Raw genomic sequence first — 18,554 nt, forward strand, 5'->3', positions numbered from 1 at the left:
GTCTGCCTTATTTTGAGGGGTTGCCTTAGTTTGAGGGGCAGCCTTAGTTTGAGCGGTTGACTTCGTTTGAGGGGCTGCCTTAGTTTGAGCGGTTGCCTTAGATTGAGCGCCTGCCTTAATTTCAGCGGTTACCTTAGCTTGAGAGTCTGCCTTAATTTGAGTGGTTGCCTTAGTTTGAGGGGTTGCCTTAGTTTGAGCGGTTGCCTTAGTTGGAGGGGCTGCCTTACTTTGAGCCATTGCCTTAGTTTGAGGGGCTTTCTTAATTTGAGCGGTTGCCTTAGTTTGAGGTGCTGCCTTAGTTTGAGCGGTTGCTTTAGTTTGAGGGGTTGCCTTAGTTTGAGTGGTTGCCTTATTTTGAGGGGTTGCCTTAGTTTGAGGGGTTGCCTTAGTTTGAGCAGTTGCCTTAGTTTGAGGGGCTGCCTTAATTTGAGCGGTTGCCGTAGTTTGAGAGTCTGCCTTCGTTTGAGGGGCTGCCTCAGTTTGAGGGGCTGCCTTCGTTTGAGCGGTTACCTTAGTTTGAGGGGATGCCTTAGTTTGAGCGGTTGCCTTAGTTTGAGGGGTTGCCTTATTTTGAGGGGTTGCCTTAGTTTGAGTGGTTGCCTTATTTTGAGGTGTTGCCTTAGTTTGAGCGGTGGCCTCAGTTTGAGGGGCTGCCATAGTTTGAGCGGCTGCCTTAGTTTGAGGGGTTGCCTTAGTTTGAGAGTCTGCCTTAGTTTGAGCAGTTACCTTAGTTTGAGAGTCTGCCTTGGTTTGGGCGGTTGCCTTAGTTTGAGAGTCTGCCTTAGTTTGAGCGGTTGCCTTAGTTTGAGGGGCTGCCTTAGTTTGAGCGGTTGCCTTAGTTTGAGGGGCTGCCTTATTTTGAGCGGTTGCCTTAGTTTGAGAGGTTGCCTTAGTTAGAGGGGTTGCCTTCTTTTGAGTGGTTGCCTTAGTTTGAGGGGTTGCCCTAGTTTGAGAGGTTGCCTTAGTTTGAGGGTTTGCCTTAGTTTGAGGGGTTGCCTTAGTTTGAGCGGCTGCCTTAGTTTGAGCGGTTACCTTAGTTTGAGGGGCTGCCTAAGTTTGAGCCGTTGAATTAGTTTGAGGGGTTGCCTTAGTTTGAGCGGCTGCCTTAATTTGAGAGGTTGCCTTAGTTAGAGGGGTTGCCTTCTTTTGAGTGGTTGCCTTAGTTTGAGGGGTTGCCCTAGTTTGAGAGGTTGCCTTAGTTTGAGGGTTTGCCTTAGTTTGAGGGGTTGCCTTAGTTTGAGCGGCTGCCTTAGTTTGAGCGGTTACCTTAGTTTGAGGGGCTGCCTAAGTTTGAGCCGTTGAATTAGTTTGAGGGGTTGCCTTATTTTGAGGGGCTGCCTTAGTTTGAGGGCTTGCCTGAGTTTGAGCGGCTGCCTTCGTTTGAGCGGTTACCTTAGTTTGAGGGGATGCCTTAATTTGAGCGGTTGCCTTAGTTTGAGGGGTTGCCTTATTTTGAGGGGTTGCCTTAGTTTGAGTGGTTGCCTTATTTTGAGGTGTTGCCTTAGTTTGAGCGGTGGCCTCAGTTTGAGGGGCTGCCATAGTTTGAGCGGCTGCCTTAGTTTGAGGGGTTGCCTTAGTTTGAGTGGTTGCCTTATTTTGAGGGGCTGCCTTAGTTTGAGGGGCTGTCTTATTTTGAGCGGTTGCCTTAGTTTGAGCAGTTACCTTAGTTTGAGGGGCTGCCTTAGTTTGAGCGGTTGCCTTAGTTTGAGAGTCTGCCTTAGTTTGAGCAGTTACCTTAGTTTGAGAGTCTGCCTTGGTTTGAGCGGTTGCCTTAGTTTGAGAGTCTGCCTTAGTTTGAGCGGTTGCCTTAGTTTGAGGGGCTGCCTTAGTTTGAGCGGTTGCCTTAGTTTGAGGGGCTGCCTTATTTTGAGCGGTTGCCTTAGTTTGAGCAGTTTCCTTAGTTTGAGGGGCTGCCTTAGTTTGAGCGGTTGCCTTAGTTTGAGAGTCTGCCTTAGTTTGAGGGGTTGCCTTAGTTCGAGCGGTTGCCTTAGTTTGAGTGGTTGCTTTAGATTGAGGGGCTGCCTTAGTTTGAGTGGTTGCCTTAGTTTGAGGTGCTGCCTGAGTTTGAGGGGTTGCCTTATTTTGAGCGGTAGCCTTAGTTTGAGGGGCTGCCTTAATTTGAGGGGTGCCTTAGTTTGAGCGGCTGCCGTAGTTTGAGGGGTTGCCTTAGATTGAGGGGTTGACTTAGTTTGAGGGGATGCCTTAGTTTGAGAGTCTGCCTTAGTTTGAGGGGTTGCGTTCGTTTGAGCGGTTGCCTTAGTTTGAGTGGCTGCATTAGTTTGAGGGAATGCCTGAGTTTGAGTGGTTGCCTTAGATTGAGGGGCTGCCTTAGTTTGAGGGGTTGCCTTAGTTTGAGGGGTTTCCTTAGTTTGAGCGGCTGCCTTTGTTTGAGGGGTTGCCTTAGATTGAGCTGTTGCCTTAGTTTGAGGGGTTGCCTCAGTTTGAGGGGTTGCCTTAGTTTGAGGGGCTGCCTTATTTTGAGCGGTTGCCTTAGTTTGAGCGGTTGCCTTAGTTTGAGGGGCTGCCTTAGTTTGAGCGGCTGCCTAAGTTTGAGCCGTTGCCTTAGTTTGAGGGGTTGCCTTAGTTTGAGCGGCTGCCTTAGTTTGAGGGGTTGCCTTAGTTTGAGAGTCTGCCTTAGTTTGAGCGGCTGCCTTAGTTTGAGCGGCTGCCTTCGTTAGAGCGGTTGCCTTATTTTGAGGGGCTGCCTTAGTTTGAGCGGTTGCCTTAGTTTGAGGCGTTGCCTTATTTTGAGGTGTTGCCTTAGTTTGAGCGGTTGCCTTATTTTGAGGTGTTGCCTTAGTTTGAGAGGTTGCCTCAGTTTGAGGGGCTGCCATAGTTTGAGCGGCTGCCTTAGTTTGAGGGGTTGCCTTAGTTTGAGTGGTTGCCTTATTTTGAGGGGCTGCCTTAGTTTGAGGGGTTGCCTTAGTTTGAGCGGCTGCCTTAGTTTGAGCAGTTACCTTAGTTTGAGGGGCTGCCTTAGTTTGAGCGGCTGCCTTAGTTTGAGAGTCTGCCTTAGTTTGAGCAGTTACCTTAGTTTGAGAGTCTGCCTTAGTTTGAGCGGTTGCCTTAGTTTGAGAGTCTGCCTTAGTTTGAGCGGCTGCCTTAGTTTGAGGTGCTGCCTTAGTTTGAGCGGTTGCCTTAGTTTGAGAGTCTGCCTTAGTTTGAGGGGTTGCCTTAGTTTGAGTGGTTGCCTTATTTTGAGGGGTTGCCTTAGTTTGAGGGGCTGCCTTATTTTGAGCGGTTGCCTTAGTTTGAGCGGTTGCCTTAGTTTGAGCGGCTGCCTTAGTTTGAGGGGCTGCCTTAGTTTGAGCAGTTGCCTTAGTTTGAAGGGTTGCCTTAGTTTGAGCGGTTGCCTTAGTTTGAGGGGTTGCCTTAGTTTGAGGGGTTGCCAGTTTGAGCGGTTGCCTTATTTTGAGGGGTTGCCTTAGTTTGAGCGGTTGCCTTAGTTTGAGGGGCTGCCTTAGTTTGAGCAGTTGCCTTAGTTTGAGGGGTTGCCTTAGTTTGAGTGGTTGCCTTATTTTGAGGGGCAGCCTTCGTTTGAGGGGCTGCCTTAATTTGAGCGGTTGCCTTAGTTTGCGCGGTTGCCTTAGTTTGAGGGGCTGCCTTAGTTTGAGCGGTTGCCTTAGTTTGAGCGGTTGCCTTAGTTTGAGGGGCTCCCTTAATTTGAGCGGTTGCCTTAGTTTCAGAATCGGCTTAGTTTGAGGGGTTGCCTTAGTTTGAGGGGCTGTCTTAGTTTGAGGGGTTTCCTTCATTTGAGGCGCTGCCTTAATTTGAGCGGTTGCCTTAGTTTGAGAGTCTGCCTTATTTTGAGGGGTTGCCTTAGTTTGAGGGGCAGCCTTAGTTTGAGCGGTTGCCTTCGTTTGAGGGGCTGCCTTAGTTTGAGCGGTTGCCTTAGATTGAGCGCCTGCCTTAATTTCAGCGGTTACCTTAGCTTGAGAGTCTGCCTTAATTTGAGTGGTTGCCTTAGTTTGAGGGGTTGCCTTAGTTTGAGCGGTTGCCTTAGTTGGAGGGGCTGCCTTACTTTGAGCCATTGCCTTAGTTTGAGGGGCTTTCTTAATTTGAGCGGTTGCCTTAGTTTGAGGTGCTGCCTTAGTTTGAGCGGTTGCTTTAGTTTGAGGGGTTGCCTTAGTTTGAGTGGTTGCCTTATTTTGAGGGGTTGCCTTAGTTTGAGGGGTTGCCTTAGTTTGAGCAGTTGCCTTAGTTTGAGGGGCTGCCTTAATTTGAGCGGTTGCCGTAGTTTGAGAGTCTGCCTTCGTTTGAGGGGCTGCCTCAGTTTGAGGGGCTGCATTAATTTGAGCGGTTGCCTTAGTTGGAGAGTCTGCCTTAGTTTGAGGGCTTGCCTTAGTTTGAGGGGCTGCCCTCGTTTGAGCCGTTGCGTTATTTTGAGGGGTTGCCTTAGTTTGAGAGGTTGCCTTAGTTTGTGGTGCTGCCTTAGTTTGAGCGGTTGCCTTCGTTTGAGGGGTTGCCTTTGTTTGAGAGGTTGCCTTAGTTTGAGGGGCTGCCTTTGTTTGAGAGACTGCCTTCGTTTGAGGGGTTGCCTTAGTTTGAGGGGCTGCCTTAATTTGAGCGGTTGCCTTAGTTTGAGGGGTTGCCTCAATTTGAGCGGATGCCTTCGTTTGAGGGGTTGCCTTAGTTTGAGAGGTTGCCTTAGTGTGAGGGGTTGGCTTCTTTTGAGTGGTTGCCTTAGTTTGAGGGGTTGCCTTATTTTGAGAGGTTGCCTTAGTTTGAGGGGTTGCCTTAGTTTGAGAGGTTGCCTTAGTTTGAGGGTTTGCCTTAGTTTGAGGGGTTGCCTTAGTTTGAGCGGCTGCCTTAGTTTGAGCGGCTGCCTTAGTTTGAGCCGTTGCCTTAGTTTGAGCGGTTGCCTTAGTTTGAGGGGCTGTCTTAGTTTGAGGGGCTGTCTTAGTTTGAGCGGTTGCCTTAGTTTGAGGGGCTGTCTTAGTTTGAGCGGTTGCCTTCGTTTGAGTGCTTGCCTTAGTTTGAGGGGCTGTCTTAGTTTGAGCGGTTGCCTTAGTTTGAGCGGTTGCCTTCGTTTGAGTGCTTGCCTTAGTTTGAGCGGCTGCCTTAGTTTGAGCCGTTGCCTTAGTTTGAGCAGTTGCCTTAGTTTGAGGGGCTGTCTTAGTTTGAGCGGTTGCCTTCGTTTGAGTGCTTGCCTTAGTTTGACGGGCTGTCTTAGTTTGAGCGGTTGCCTTAGTTTGAGCGGTTGCCTTAGTTTGAGGGGTTGCCTTAGTTTGTGGGGTTGGCTTAGATTGAGGGGCTGCCTTAGTTTGAGGTGTTGCCTTAGTTGGAGGGGTTGCCTTAGTTTGAGCGGCTGCCTTAGTTTGAGGGGTTTCCTTAGTTTGAGGGGTTGCCTGAGTTTGAGGGGTTGCCTCAGTTCGAGCGGTTGCTTTAGTTTGAGCGTTTGCCTTCGTTTGAGGGGTTGCCTCAGTTTGAGAGGTTGCCTTGGTTAGAGGGGTTGCCTTCTTTTGAGTGGTTGCCTTAGTTTGAGGGGTTGCCTTAGTTTGAGAGGTTGCCTGAGTTTGAGGGGTTGCCTTAGTTTGAGAGGTTGCCTTAGTTTGAGGATTTGCCTTAGTTTGAGGGGTTGCCTTAGTTTGAGCGGCTGCCTTAGTTTGAGCGGTTGCCTTAGTTTGAGGGGCTGCCTTAGTTTGAGCGGCTGCCTAAGTTTGAGCCGTTGCCTTAGTTTGAGGGGTTGCCTTAGTTTGAGCGGCTGCCTTAGTTTGAGGGGTTGCCTTAGTTTGAGAGTCTGCCTTAGTTGGAGCAGTTACCTTAGTTTGAGAGTCTGCCTTGGTTTGGGCGGTTGCCTTAGTTTGAGGGGCTGCCTTAGTTTGAGGGCTTGCCTGAGTTTGAGCTGCTGCCTTCGTTTGAGCGGTTACCTTAGTTTGAGGGGATGCCTTAGTTTGAGCGGTTGCCTTAGTTTGAGGGGTTGCCTTATTTTGAGGGGTTGCCTTAGTTTGAGTGGTTGCCTTATTTTGAGGTGTTGCCTTAGTTTGAGCGGTGGCCTCAGTTTGAGGGGCTGCCATAGTTTGAGCGGCTGCCTTAGTTTGAGGGGTTGCCTTAGTTTGTGTGGTTGCCTTATTTTGAGGGGCTGCCTTAGTTTGAGGGGCTGCCTTATTTTGAGCGGTTGCCTTAGTTTGAGAGTCTGCCTTAGTTGGAGCAGTTACCTTAGTTTGAGAGTCTGCCTTGGTTTGGGCGGTTGCCTTAGTTTGAGAGTCTGCCTTAGTTTGAGCGGTTGCCTTAGTTTGAGGGGCTGCCTTAGTTTGAGCGGTTGCCTTAGTTTGAGGGGCTGCCTTATTTTGAGCGGTTGCCTTAGTTTGAGAGGTTGCCTTAGTTAGAGGGGTTGCCTTATGTTGAGGGGTTGCCTTAGTTTGAGTGGTTGCCTTATTTTGAGGTGTTGCCTTAGTTTGAGCGGTGGCCTCAGTTTGAGGGGCTGCCATAGTTTGAGCGGCTGCCTTAGTTTGAGGGGTTGCCTTAGTTTGAGTGGTTGCCTTATTTTGAGGGGCTGCCTTAGTTTGAGGGGCTGTCTTATTTTGAGCGGTTGCCTTAGTTTGAGCAGTTACCTTAGTTTGAGGGGCTGCCTTAGTTTGAGCGGTTGCCTTAGTTTGAGAGTCTGCCTTAGTTTGAGCAGTTACCTTAGTTTGAGAGTCTGCCTTGGTTTGAGCGGTTGCCTTAGTTTGAGAGTCTGCCTTAGTTTGAGCGGTTGCCTTAGTTTGAGGGGCTGCCTTAGTTTGAGCGGTTGCCTTAGTTTGAGGGGCTGCCTTATTTTGAGCGGTTGCCTTAGTTTGAGCAGTTTCCTTAGTTTGAGGGGCTACCTTAGTTTGAGCGGTTGCCTTAGTTTGAGAGTCTGCCTTAGTTTGAGGGGTTGCCTTAGTTTGAGTGGTTGCCTTATTTTGAGGGGTTGCCTTAGTTTGAGGGGCTGCCTTATTTTGAGCGGTTGCCTTAGTTTGAGGGGTTGCCTTAGTTTGAGCGGTTGCCTTATTTTGAGGGGTTGCCTTAGTTAGAGCGGTTGCCTTAGTTTGAGGGGCTGCCTTAGTTTGAGCGGTTGCCTTATTTTGAGGGGTTGCCTTAGTTTGAGCGGTTGCCTTATTTTGAGGGGTTGCCTTAGTTAGAGCGGTTGCCTTAGTTTGAGGGGCTGCCTTAGTTTGAGCAGTTGCCTTAGTTTGAGGGGTTGCCTTAGTTTGAGTGGTTGCCTTATTTTGAGGGGCTGCCTTCGTTTGAGTGGCTGCCTTAATTTGAGCGGTTGCCTTAATTTGAGCGCTTGCCTTAGTTTGAGAGTCGGCTTAGTTTGAGGGGTTGGCTTAGTTTGAGGGGTTGCCTTAGTTTGAGGGGCTGCCTTAGGTTGAGCGGTTGCCTTCGTTTGAGGGGCTGCCTTAGTTTGAGCGGTTGCCTTAGTTGGAGGGGCTGCCTTACTTTGAGCCATTGCCTTAGTTTGAGGGGCTTTCTTAATTTGAGGGGTTGCCTTAGTTTGAGGTGCTGCCTTAGTTTGAGCGGTTGCCTTAGTTGGAGGAGCTGCCTTAATTTGGGCGGTTGTCTTAGTTTGAGAGTCTGCCTTAGTTTGAGGGGTTGCCTTAGTTCGAGCGGTTGCCTTAGTTTGAGTGGTTGTCTGAGCTTGAGCGGTTGCTTTAGTTTGAGGGGTTGCCTTAGTTTTAGGGGTTGCCTTAGATTGAGGGGCTGCCTTAGTTTGAGGTGTTGCCTTAGTTGGAGGGGTTGCCTTAGTTTGAGCGGCTGCCTGAGTTTGAGGGGTTTCCTTAGTTTGAGGGGTTGCCTGAGTTTGAGGGGTTGCCTCAGTTTGAGTGGTTGCTTTAGTTTGAGCGTTTGCCTTCGTTTGAGGGGTTGCCTTAGTTTGAGAGGTTGCCTTAGTTAGAGGTGTTGCCTTCTTTTGAGTGGTTGCCTTAGTTTGAGGGGTTGCCTTAGTTTGAGAGGTTGCCTGAGTTTGAGGGGTTGCCTTAGTTTGAGAGGTTGCCTTAGTTTGAGGGTTTGCCTTCGTTTGAGGGGTTGCCTTAGTTTGAGCGGCTGCCTTAGTTTGAGCGGTTGCCTTAGTTTGAGGGGCTGCCTTAGTTTGAGCGGCTGCCTAAGTTTGAGCCGTTGCCTTAGTTTGAGCGGTTGCCTTAGTTTGAGCGGCTGCCTTAGTTTGAGGGGTTGCCTTAGTTTGAGAGTCTGCTTAGTTTGAGGGCTTGCCTGAGTTTGAGCGGCTGCCTTCGTTTGAGCGGTTACCTTAGTTTGAGGGGATGCCTTAGTTTGAGCGGTTGCCTTTGTTTGAGGGGTTGCCTTATTTTGAGGGTTTGCCTTAGTTTGAGCGGTTGCCTTATTTTGAGGTGTTGCCTTAGTTTGAGCGGTGGCCTCAGTTTGAGGGGCTGCCATAGATTGAGCGGCTGCCTTAGTTTGAGGGGTTGCCTTAGTTTGAGTGGTTGCCTTATTTTGAGGGGCTGCCTTAGTTTGAGGGGCTGCCTTATTTTGAGCGGTTGCCTTAGTTTGAGCAGTTACCTTAGTTTGAGGGGCTGCCTTAGTTTGAGCGGTTGCCTTAGTTTGAGAGTCTGCCTTCGTTTGAGCAGTTACCTTAGTTTGAGAGTCTGCCTTTGTTTGAGCGGTTGCCTTAGTTTGAGAGTCTGCCTTAGTTTGAGCGGTTGCCTTAGTTTGAGGGGCTGCCTTGGTTTGAGCGGTTGCCTTAGTTTGAGGGGCTGCCTTATTTTGAGCGGTTGCCTTAGTTTGAGCAGTTTCCTTAGTTTGAGGGGCTGCCTTAGTTTGAGCGGTTCCCTGAGTTTGAGAGTCTGCCTTAGTTTGAGGGGTTGCCTTAGTTTGAGTGGTTGCCTTATTTTGAGGGGTTGCCTTAGTTTGAGGGGTTGCCTTATTTTGAGCGGTTGCCTTAGTTTGAGCAGTTGCCTTAGTTTGAGGGGCGGCCTTAATTTGAGCGGTTGCCTTAGTTTGAGCAGTTCCCTTAGTTTGAGGGGTTGCCTTAGTTTGAGTGGTTGCCTTATTTTGAGGGGTTGCCTTAGTTTGAGGGGTTGCCTTAGTTTGAGCAGTTGCCTTAGTTTGAGGGGTTGCCTTAGTTTGAGCGGCTGCCTTAGTTTGAGCGGTTGCCTTAGTTTGAGGGGCTGCCTTAGTTTGAGCGGCTGCCTAAGTTTGAGCCGTTGCCTTAGTTTGAGGGGTTGCCTTAGTTTGAGCGGCTGCCTTAATTTGAGGGGTTGCCTTAGTTTGAGAGTCTGCTTAGTTTGAGCGGCTGCCTTCGTTAGAGCGGTTACCTTAGTTTGAGGGGATGCCTTAATTTGAGCGGTTGCCTTAGTTTGAGGGGTTGCCTTATTTTGAGGGGTTGCCTTAGTTTGAGTGGTTGCCTTATTTTGAGGTGTTGCCTTAGTTTGAGCGGTGGCCTCAGTTTGAGGGGCTGCCATAGTTTGAGCGGCTGCCTTAGTTTGAGGGGTTGCCTTAGTTTGAGTGGTTGCCTTATTTTGAGGGGCTGCCTTAGTTTGAGGGGCTGCCTTATTTTGAGCGGTTGCCTTAGTTTGAGCAGTTACCTTAGGTTGAGGGGCTGCCTTAGTTTGAGCGGTTGCCTTAGTTTGAGAGTCTGCCTTAGTTTGAGCAGTTACCTTAGTTTGAGAGTCTGCCTTGGTTTGAGCGGTTGCCTTAGTTTGAGAGTCTGCCTTAGTTTGAGCGGTTGCCTTAGTTTGAGGGGCTGCCTTAGTTTGAGCGGTTGCCTTAGTTTGAGGGGCTGCCTTATTTTGAGCGGTTGCCTTAGTTTGAGCAGTTTCCTTAGTTTGAGGGGCTGCCTTAGTTTGAGCGGTTGCCTTAGTTTGAGAGTCTGCCTTAGTTTGAGGGGTTGCCTTAGTTTGAGTGGTTGCCTTATTTTGAGGGGTTGCCTTAGTTTGAGGGGCTGCCTTATTTTGAGCGGTTGCCTTAGTTTGAGCGGTTGCCTTAGTTTGAAGGGTTGCCTTAGTTTGAGCGGTTGCCTTAGTTTGAGGGGTTGCCTTAGTTTGAGGGGTTGCCTTAGTTTGAGGGGTTGCCTTAGTTTGAGCGGTTGCCTTAGTTTGAGGGGTTGCCTTAGTTTGAAGGGTTGCCTTAGTTTGAGCGGTTGCCTTAGTTTGAGGGGTTGCCTTAGTTTGAGGGGTTGCCTTAGTTTTAGGGGTTGCCTTAGTTTGAGCGGTTGCCTTAGTTTGAGGGGTTGCCTTAGTTTGAGGGGTTGCCTTAGTTTGAGCGGTTGCCTTAGTTTGAGGGGTTGCCTTAGTTTGAGGGGTTGCCTTAGTTTGAGCGGTTGCCTTATTTTGAGCGGTTGCCTTAGTTTGAGGGGCTGCCTTAGTTTGAGCAGTTGCCTGAGTTTGAGGGGTTGCCTTAGTTTGAGTGGTTGCCTTATTTTGAGGGGCTGCCTTCGTTTGAGGGGCTGCCTTAATTTGCGCGGTTGCCTTAATTTGAGCGCTTGCCTTAGTTTGAGAGTCGGCTTAGTTTGAGGGGTTGGCTTAGTTTGAGGGGTTGCCTTAGTTTGAGGGGCTGCCTTAGTTTGAGCGGTTGCCTTCGTTTGAGGGGCTGCCTTAGTTTGAGCGGTTGCCTTAGTTGGAGGGGCTGCCTTACTTTGAGCCATTGCCTTAGTTTGAGGGGCTTTCTTAATTTGAGGGGTTGCCTTAGTTTGAGGTGCTGCCTTAGTTTGAGCGGTTGCCTTAGTTTGAGGGGTTGCCTTAGTTCGAGCGGTTGCCTTAGTTTGAGTGGTTGTCTGAGCTTGAGCGGTTGCTTTAGTTTGAGGGGTTGCCTTAGTTTTAGGGGTTGCCTTAGATTGAGGGGCTGCCTTAGTTTGAGGTGTTGCCTTAGTTGGAGGGGTTGCCTTAGTTTGAGCGGCTGCCTGAGTTTGAGGGGTTTCCTTAGTTTGAGGGGTTGCCTGAGTTTGAGGGGTTGCCTCAGTTTGAGCGGTTGCTTTAGTTTGAGCGTTTGCCTTCGTTTGAGGGGTTGCCTTAGTTAGAGGGGTTGCCTTCTTTTGAGTGGTTGCCTTAGTTTGAGGGGTTGCCTTAGTTTGAGAGGTTGCCTGAGTTTGAGGGGTTGCCTTAGTTTGAGAGGTTGCCTTAGTTTGAGGGTTTGCCTTAGTTTGAGGGGTTGCCTTAGTTTGAGCGGCTGCCTTAGTTTGAGCGGTTGCCTTAGTTTGAGGGGCTGCCTTAGTTTGAGCGGCTGCCTAAGTTTGAGCCGTTGCCTTAGTTTGAGGGGTTGCCTTAGTTTGAGCGGCTGCCTTAGTTTGAGGGGTTGCCTGAGTTTGAGCGGCTGCCTTCGTTTGAGCGGTTACCTTAGTTTGAGGGGATGCCTTAGTTTGAGCGGTTGCCTTAGTTTGAGGGGTTGCCTTATTTTGAGGTGTTGCCTTAGTTTGAGCGGTGGCCTCAGTTTGAGGGGCTGCCATAGATTGAGCGGCTGCCTTAGTTTGAGGGGTTGCCTTAGTTTGAGTGGTTGCCTTATTTTGAGGGGCTGCCTTAGTTTGAGCAATTACCTTAGTTTGAGGGGCTGCCTTAGTTTGAGCGGTTGCCTTAGTTTGAGAGTCTGCCTTAGTTTGAGCAGTTACCTTAGTTTGAGAGTCTGCCTTTGTTTGAGCGGTTGCCTTAGTTTGAGAGTCTGCCTTAGTTTGAGCGGTTGCCTTAGTTTGAGGGGCTGCCTTAGTTTGAGCGGTTGCCTTAGTTTGAGGGGCTGCCTTATTTAGAGCGGTTGCCTTAGTTTGAGGGGTTTCCTTAGTTTGAGGGGCTGCCTTAGTTTGAGCGGTTGCCTTAGTTTGAGAGTCTGCCTTAGTTTGAGGGGTTGCCTTAGTTTGAGTGGTTGCCTTATTTTGAGGGGTTGCCTTAGTTTGAGGGGCTGCCTTATTTTGAGCGGTTGCCTTAGTTTGAGCAGTTGCCTTAGTTTGAGGGGCGGCCTTAATTTGAGCGGTTGCCTTAGTTTGAGCAGTTCCCTTAGTTTGAGGGGTTGCCTTAGTTTGAGTGGTTGCCTTATTTTGCGGGGTTGCCTTAGTTTGAGGGGTTGCCTTAGTTTGAGCAGTTGCCTTAGATTGAGGGGCTGCCTTAATTTGAGCGTTTGCCGTAGTTTGAGCAGTTGCCTTAGTTTGAGGGGCTGCCTTAATTTGAGCGTTTGCCGTAGTTTGAGAGTCTGCCTTCGTTTGAGGGGCTGCCTCAGTTTGAGGGGCTGCATTAATATGAGCGGTTGCCTTAGTTGGAGAGTCTGCCTTAGTTTGAGGGGTTGCCTTAGTTTGAGGGGCTGCCCTAGTTTGAGCCGTTGCGTTATTTTGAGGGGCTGCCTTAATTTGAGCGGTTGCCTTAGTTTGTGGTGCTGCCTTAGTTTGAGCGGTTGCCTTAGTTTGAGGGGTTGCCTTAGTTTGAGAGGTTGCCTTAGTTTGTGGTGCTGCCTTAGTTTGAGCGGTTGCCTTCGTTTGAGGGGTTGCCTTAGTTTGAGAGGTTGCCTTAGTTTGAGGGGCTGCCTTTGTTTGAGAGTCTGCCTTAGTTTGAGGGATTGCCTTTGTTTGAGAGTCTGCCTTCGTTTGAGGGGTTGCTTTAGTTTGAGGGGCTGCCTTAATTTGAGCGGTTGCCTTAGTTTGAGGGGTTTCCTCAGTTTGAGCGGTTGCCTTCGTTTGAGGGGTTGCCTTAGTTTGAGATGTTGCCTAAGTTTGAGGGGTTGCCTTCTTTTGAGTGGTTGCCTTAGTTTGAGCGGCTGCCTTATTTTGAGCGGTTGCCTTAGTTTGAGGGTCTGCCTTAGTTTGAGCGGCTGCCTAAGTTTGAGCCGTTGCCTCAGTTTGAGCGGTTGCCTTAGTTTGAGGGGTTGCCTTCGTTTGAGAGTCTGCTTAGTTTGAGCGGCTGCCTTCGTTTGAGCCGTTGCTTTATTTTGAGGGGCTGCCTTATCTTGAGGGCTTGCCTGAGTTTGAGCGGCTGCCTTAGTTTGAGCGGCTGCCTTGGTTTGAGGGGTTGCCTTCATTTGAGCGGTTGCCTTAGTTTGAGGGGTTGCCTTATTTTGAGGGGTTGCCTTAGTTTGAGAGTCTGCCTTAGTTTGAGGGGTTGCCTTAGTTTGAGGGGTTGTCTGAGCTTGAGCGGTTGCTTTGGTTTTAGGTGTTGCCTTAGTTTGAGGGGTTGCCTTAGATTGAGGGGCTGCCTTAGTTTGAGGTGTTGCCTTAGTTTGAGGGGTTGCCTTAGTTTGAGCAGCTGCCTTAGTTTGAGGGGTTGCCTTAGTTTGAGGGGTTGCCTCAGTTTGAGCGGTTGCTTTAGTTTGAGCGGTTGCCTTCGTTTGAGGGGTTGCCTTAGTTTGAGAGGTTGCCTTAATTTGGGCGGTTGTCTCAGTTTGAGAGTCTGCCTTAGTTTGAGGGGTTGTCTGAGCTTGAGCGGTTGCTTTGGTTTGAGGTGTTGCCTTAGTTTGAGGGGTTGCCTTAGATTGAGGGGCTGCTTTAGTTTGAGGTGTTGCCTTAGCTTGAGGGGTTGCCTTAGTTTGAGCAGCTGCCTTAGTTTGAGGGGTTGCCTTAGTTTGAGGGGTTGCCTCAGTTTGAGCGGTTGCTTTAGTTTGAGCCGTTGCCTTCGTTTGAGGGGTTGCCTTAGTTTGAGAGGTTGCCTTAGTTTGAGGGGTTGCCTTCTTTTGAGTGGTTGCCTTAGTTTGAGGGGTTGCCTTAGTTTGAGGGGTTGCCTTAGTTTGAGAGGTTGCCTTAGTTTGAGGGGTTGCCTTGGTTTGAGGGGTTGCCTTAGTTTGAGCGGCTGCCTTCGTTTGAGCGGCTGCCTTAGTTTGAGGGTTTGCTTAGTTTGAGCGGCAGCCTTAGTTCGAGCGATTGCCTGATTTTGAGGGGCTGCCTTAGTTTGAGCGGCTGCCTTAGTTTGAGCGGCTGCCTTAGTTAGAGGGATTACCTTTGTTTGAGAGTCTGCCTTCGTTTGAGGGGTTGCCTTAGTTTGAGGGGCTGCCTTAGTTTGAGCGGTTGCTTTCGTTTGAGGGGCTGCCTTAGTTTGAGTGGTGGCCTTAGTTTGAGGGGCTGCCTTAATTTGAGCGGTTGCCTTAGTTTGAGATTCTGCCTTAGTTTGAGGGGTAGCCTTAGATTGAGCGGTTGCCTTAGTTTGAGGGGTTGCCTTAGCTTGAGCGGTTGCCTTAGTTTGAGGTGTTGCCTTAGTTTGAGCGTTTGCCTTAGTTTGAGGGGATGCCTGAGTTTGAGTGTTTGCGTTAGATTGAGGGGCTGCCTTAGTTTGAGGGGTTGCCTTAGTTTGAGGGGCTGCCTTAGTTTGAGCGGTTGCTTTCGTTTGAGGGGCTGCCTTAGTTTGAGTGGTGGCCTTAGTTTGAGGGGCTGCCTTAATTTGAGCGGTTGCCGTAGTTTGAGATTCTGACTTAGTTTGAGGGGTTGCCTTAGATTGAGCGGTTGCCTTAGTTTGAGGGGTTGCCTTAGCTTGAGCGGTTGCCTTAGTTTGAGGTGTTGCCTTAGTTTGAGCGTTTGCCTTAGTTTGAGGGGATGCCTGAGTTTGGGTGTTTGCGTTAGATTGAGGGACTGCCTTAGTTTGAGGGGTTGCCTTAGTTTGAGGGGTTGCCTTAGTTTGAGCGGCTGCCTTAGTTTGAGGGGTTGCCATAGTTTGAGCTGTAGCCCTAGTTTGAGGGGATGCCTTAGATTGAGCTGTTGCCTTAGTTTTGGTGGTTGCCTTACTTTGAGCTGTTGCCATAGTTTGAGGGGTTGCCTTAGCTTGAGGGGCTGTCTTAGTTTGAGCGGTTGCCTTAGTTTGAGCTGTTGCCTTAGTTTGAGCTATTATCTGAGTTAGAGCGGTTGCCTTAGTTTGAAGGGCTGCCTTAGTTTGAGCGGTTGTCTTAGTTTGAGCAGTTGCCTCAGTTTGAGCTATTGACTTAGTTTGAGCGGTTGCCTTAGTTTGAGAGTCTGCCTTAGTTTGAGCGGTTGCCTTACTTTGAGCTGTGGCCTGAGTTTGAGGGGTTGCCTTAGTGTGAGCTGTTGCCTTAGTTTGAGGGGTTGCCTTAGTTTGAGGGGTTGCCTTAGTTTGAGTGCTTGCCTTAGTTTGAGGGGCCGTCTTAGTTTGAGCGGTTGCCTTAGTTTGAGTGGTTGCCTTAGTTAGAGCGGTTGCCTTTATTTGAGGGGCTGCCTTCGTTTGAGGGGTTGCCTTAGTTTGAGCGGCTTCCTCAGTTTGAGCGGCTGCCTTGGTTTGAGGGGTTGCCTTAGTTAGAGCGGTTGCCTTATTTTGAGAGTCTGCTTAGTTTGAGCGGCTGCCTTAGTTCGAGCGGTTACCTCATTTTGAGGGGCTGCCTTAGTTTGAGGGGTTGCCTCAGTTTGAGCGGCTGCCTTAGTTTGAGCGGCTTCCTTCGTTTCAGGGGTTGACTTCCTTTGAGCGGTTGCCTTAGTTTGAGCGGCTGCCTTAGTTGGAGGGGCTGCCTTAGTTTGAGCGGTTGCCTTAGTTTGAGCGGCTGCCTTAGTTTGAGCGGTTGCCTTACTTTGAGCTGTTGCCTTCGTTTGAAGGGTTGCCTTAGTGTGAGCTGTTGCCTTAGTTTGAGTGCTTGCCTTAGTTTGAGGGGCTGTCTTAGTTTGAGCGGTTGCCTTAGTTTGAGTAGTTGCCTTAGTTTGAGAGTCTGCCTTAGTTTGAGTGGTTGCCTTAGTTTGAGAGTCTGCCTTAGATTGAGGGGCTGCCTTGGTTTGAGCGGTTGCCTTAGTTTGAGGGCCTGCCTTAGTTGGAGCGGTTGCCTTAGTTTGAGGGGCTGCCTAAATTTGAGCGGATGCCTTAGTTGGAGAGTCCTACTTAGTTTGAGGGGTTGCCTTAGTTTGAGCGGTTGCCTTAGTTTGAGGGGTTGCCTTAGTTTGAGGGGCTGCCTTAGTTTGAGGGTTTGCCTTAGTTTGAGCGGCTGCCTTAGTTTGAGGGGTTGCCTTAGTTTGAGCGGCTGCCTTTGTTTGAGCGTTTGCCTTAGTTTGAGTGCTTGCCTTAGTTTGAGGGGCTGTCTTAGTTTGCGCGGTTGCCTTAGTTTGAGCGGTTGCCTTCGTTTGAGGGGTTGCCTTAGTTTGCGCGGTTGCCTCAGTTTGAGCGGCTGCCTTAGTTTGAGCGGCTGCCTAAGTTTGAGCGGCTGCCTTAGTTTGAGTGGCTGCCTTAGTTTGAGCAGTTGCCTTAGTTTGAGGGGTTGCCTTAGTTTGAGCGGCTGCCTTCGTTAGAGCGGTTGCCTTATTTTGAGGGGCTGCCTGAGTTTGAGCGGCTGCCTTCGTTTGAGCGGTTACCTTAGTTTGAGGGGATGCCTTAATTTGAGCGGTTGCCTTAGTTTGAGGGGTTGCCTTATTTTGAGGGGTTGCCTTAGTTTGAGTGGTTGCCTTAGTTTGAGGGGCTGTCTTAGTTTGCGCGGTTGCCTCAGTTTGAGCGGCTGCCTTAGTTTGAGCGGCTGCCTAAGTTTGAGCGGCTGCCTTAGTTTGAGTGGCTGCCTTAGTTTGAGCGGCTGCCTTAGTTTGAGTGGCTGCCTTAGTTTGAGGGGTTGCCTAAGTTTGAGCGGCTGCCTTAGTTTGAGTGGCTGCCTTAGTTTGAGCGGCTGCCTAAGTTTGAGCGGCTGCCTTAGTTTGAGTGGCTGCCTTAGTTTGAGGGGTTGCCTTAGTTTGAGCGGCTGCCTTCGTTAGAGCGGTTGCCTTATTTTGAGGGGCTGCCTGAGTTTGAGCGGCTGCCTTAGTTTGAGCGGCTGCCTAAGTTTGAGCGGCTGCCTTAGTTTGAGTGGCTGCCTTAGTTTGAGGGGTTGCCTTAGTTTGAGCGGCTGCCTTAGTTTGAGTGGCTGCCTTAGTTTGAGGGTTTGCCTCAGTTTGAGCGGCTGCCTTAGTTTGAGCGGCTGCCTAAGTTTGAGCGGCTGCCTTAGTTTGAGTGGCTGCCTTAGTTTGAGGGGTTGCCTTAGTTTGAGCGGCTGCCTTCGTTAGAGCGGTTGCCTTATTTTGAGGGGCTGCCTGAGTTTGAGCGGCTGCCTTCGTTTGAGCGGTTACCTTAGTTTGAGGGGATGCCTTAATTTGAGCGGTTGCCTTAGTTTGAGGGGTTGCCTTATTTTGAGGGGTTGCCTTAGTTTGAGTGGTTGCCTTATTTTGAGGTGTTGCCTTAGTTTGAGCGGTGGCCTCAGTTTGAGGGGCTGCCATAGTTTGAGCGGCTGCCTTAGTTTGAGGGGTTGCCTTAGTTTGAGTGGTTGCCTTATTTTGAGGGGCTGCCTTAGTTTGAGGGGCTGCCTTATTTTGAGCGGTTGCCTTAGTTTGAGCAGTTACCTTAGGTTGAGGGGCTGCCTTAGTTTGAGCGGTTGCCTTAGTTTGAGAGTCTGCCTTAGTTTGAGCAGTTACCTTAGTTTGAGAGTCTGCCTTGGTTTGAGCGGTTGCCTTAGTTTGAGAGTCTGCCTTAGTTTGAGCGGTTGCCTTAGTTTGAGGGGCTGCCTTAGTTTGAGCGGTTGCCTTAGTTTGAGGGGCTGCCTTATTTTGAGCGGTTGCCTTAGTTTGAGCAGTTTCCTTAGTTTGAGGGGCTGCCTTAGTTTGAGCGGTTGCCTTAGTTTGAGAGTCTGCCTTAGTTTGAGGGGTTGCCTTAGTTTGAGTGGTTGCCTTATTTTGAGGGGTTGCCTTAGTTTGAGGGGCTGCCTTATTTTGAGCGGTTGCCTTAGTTTGAGCGGTTGCCTTAGTTTGAAGGGTTGCCTTAGTTTGAGCGGTTGCCTTAGTTTGAGGGGTTGCCTTAGTTTGAGGGGTTGCCTTAGTTTGAGGGGTTGCCTTAGTTTGAGCGGTTGCCTTAGTTTGAGGGGTTGCCTTAGTTTGAAGGGTTGCCTTAGTTTGAGCGGTTGCCTTAGTTTGAGGGGTTGCCTTAGTTTGAGGGGTTGCCTTAGTTTTAGGGGTTGCCTTAGTTTGAGCGGTTGCCTTAGTTTGAGGGGTTGCCTTAGTTTGAGGGGTTGCCTTAGTTTGAGGGGTTGCCTTAGTTTGAGGGGTTGCCTTAGTTTGAGCGGTTGCCTTATTTTGAGCGGTTGCCTTAGTTTGAGGGGCTGCCTTAGTTTGAGCAGTTGCCTGAGTTTGAGGGGTTGCCTTAGTTTGAGTGGTTGCCTTATTTTGAGGGGCTGCCTTCGTTTGAGGGGCTGCCTTAATTTGCGCGGTTGCCTTAATTTGAGCGCTTGCCTTAGTTTGAGAGTCGGCTTAGTTTGAGGGGTTGGCTTAGTTTGAGGGGTTGCCTTAGTTTGAGGGGCTGCCTTAGTTTGAGCGGTTGCCTTCGTTTGAGGGGCTGCCTTAGTTTGAGCGGTTGCCTTAGTTGGAGGGGCTGCCTTACTTTGAGCCATTGCCTTAGTTTGAGGGGCTTTCTTAATTTGAGGGGTTGCCTTAGTTTGAGGTGCTGCCTTAGTTTGAGCGGTTGCCTTAGTTTGAGGGGCTGCCTTATTTTGAGCGGTTGCCTTAGTTTGAGCAGTTTCCTTAGTTTGAGGGGCTGCCTTAGTTTGAGCGGTTGCCTTAGTTTGAGAGTCTGCCTTAGTTTGAGGGGTTGCCTTAGTTTGAGTGGTTGCCTTATTTTGAGGGGTTGCCTTAGTTTGAGGGGCTGCCTTATTTTGAGCGGTTGCCTTAGTTTGAGCGGTTGCCTTAGTTTGAAGGGTTGCCTTAGTTTGAGCGGTTGCCTTAGTTTGAGGGGTTGCCT

This window comes from Heterodontus francisci, chromosome 38 (genome assembly GCF_036365525.1).
Source record: "Heterodontus francisci isolate sHetFra1 chromosome 38, sHetFra1.hap1, whole genome shotgun sequence".
NCBI classification, from domain to species: Eukaryota; Metazoa; Chordata; class Chondrichthyes; order Heterodontiformes; family Heterodontidae; genus Heterodontus; species Heterodontus francisci.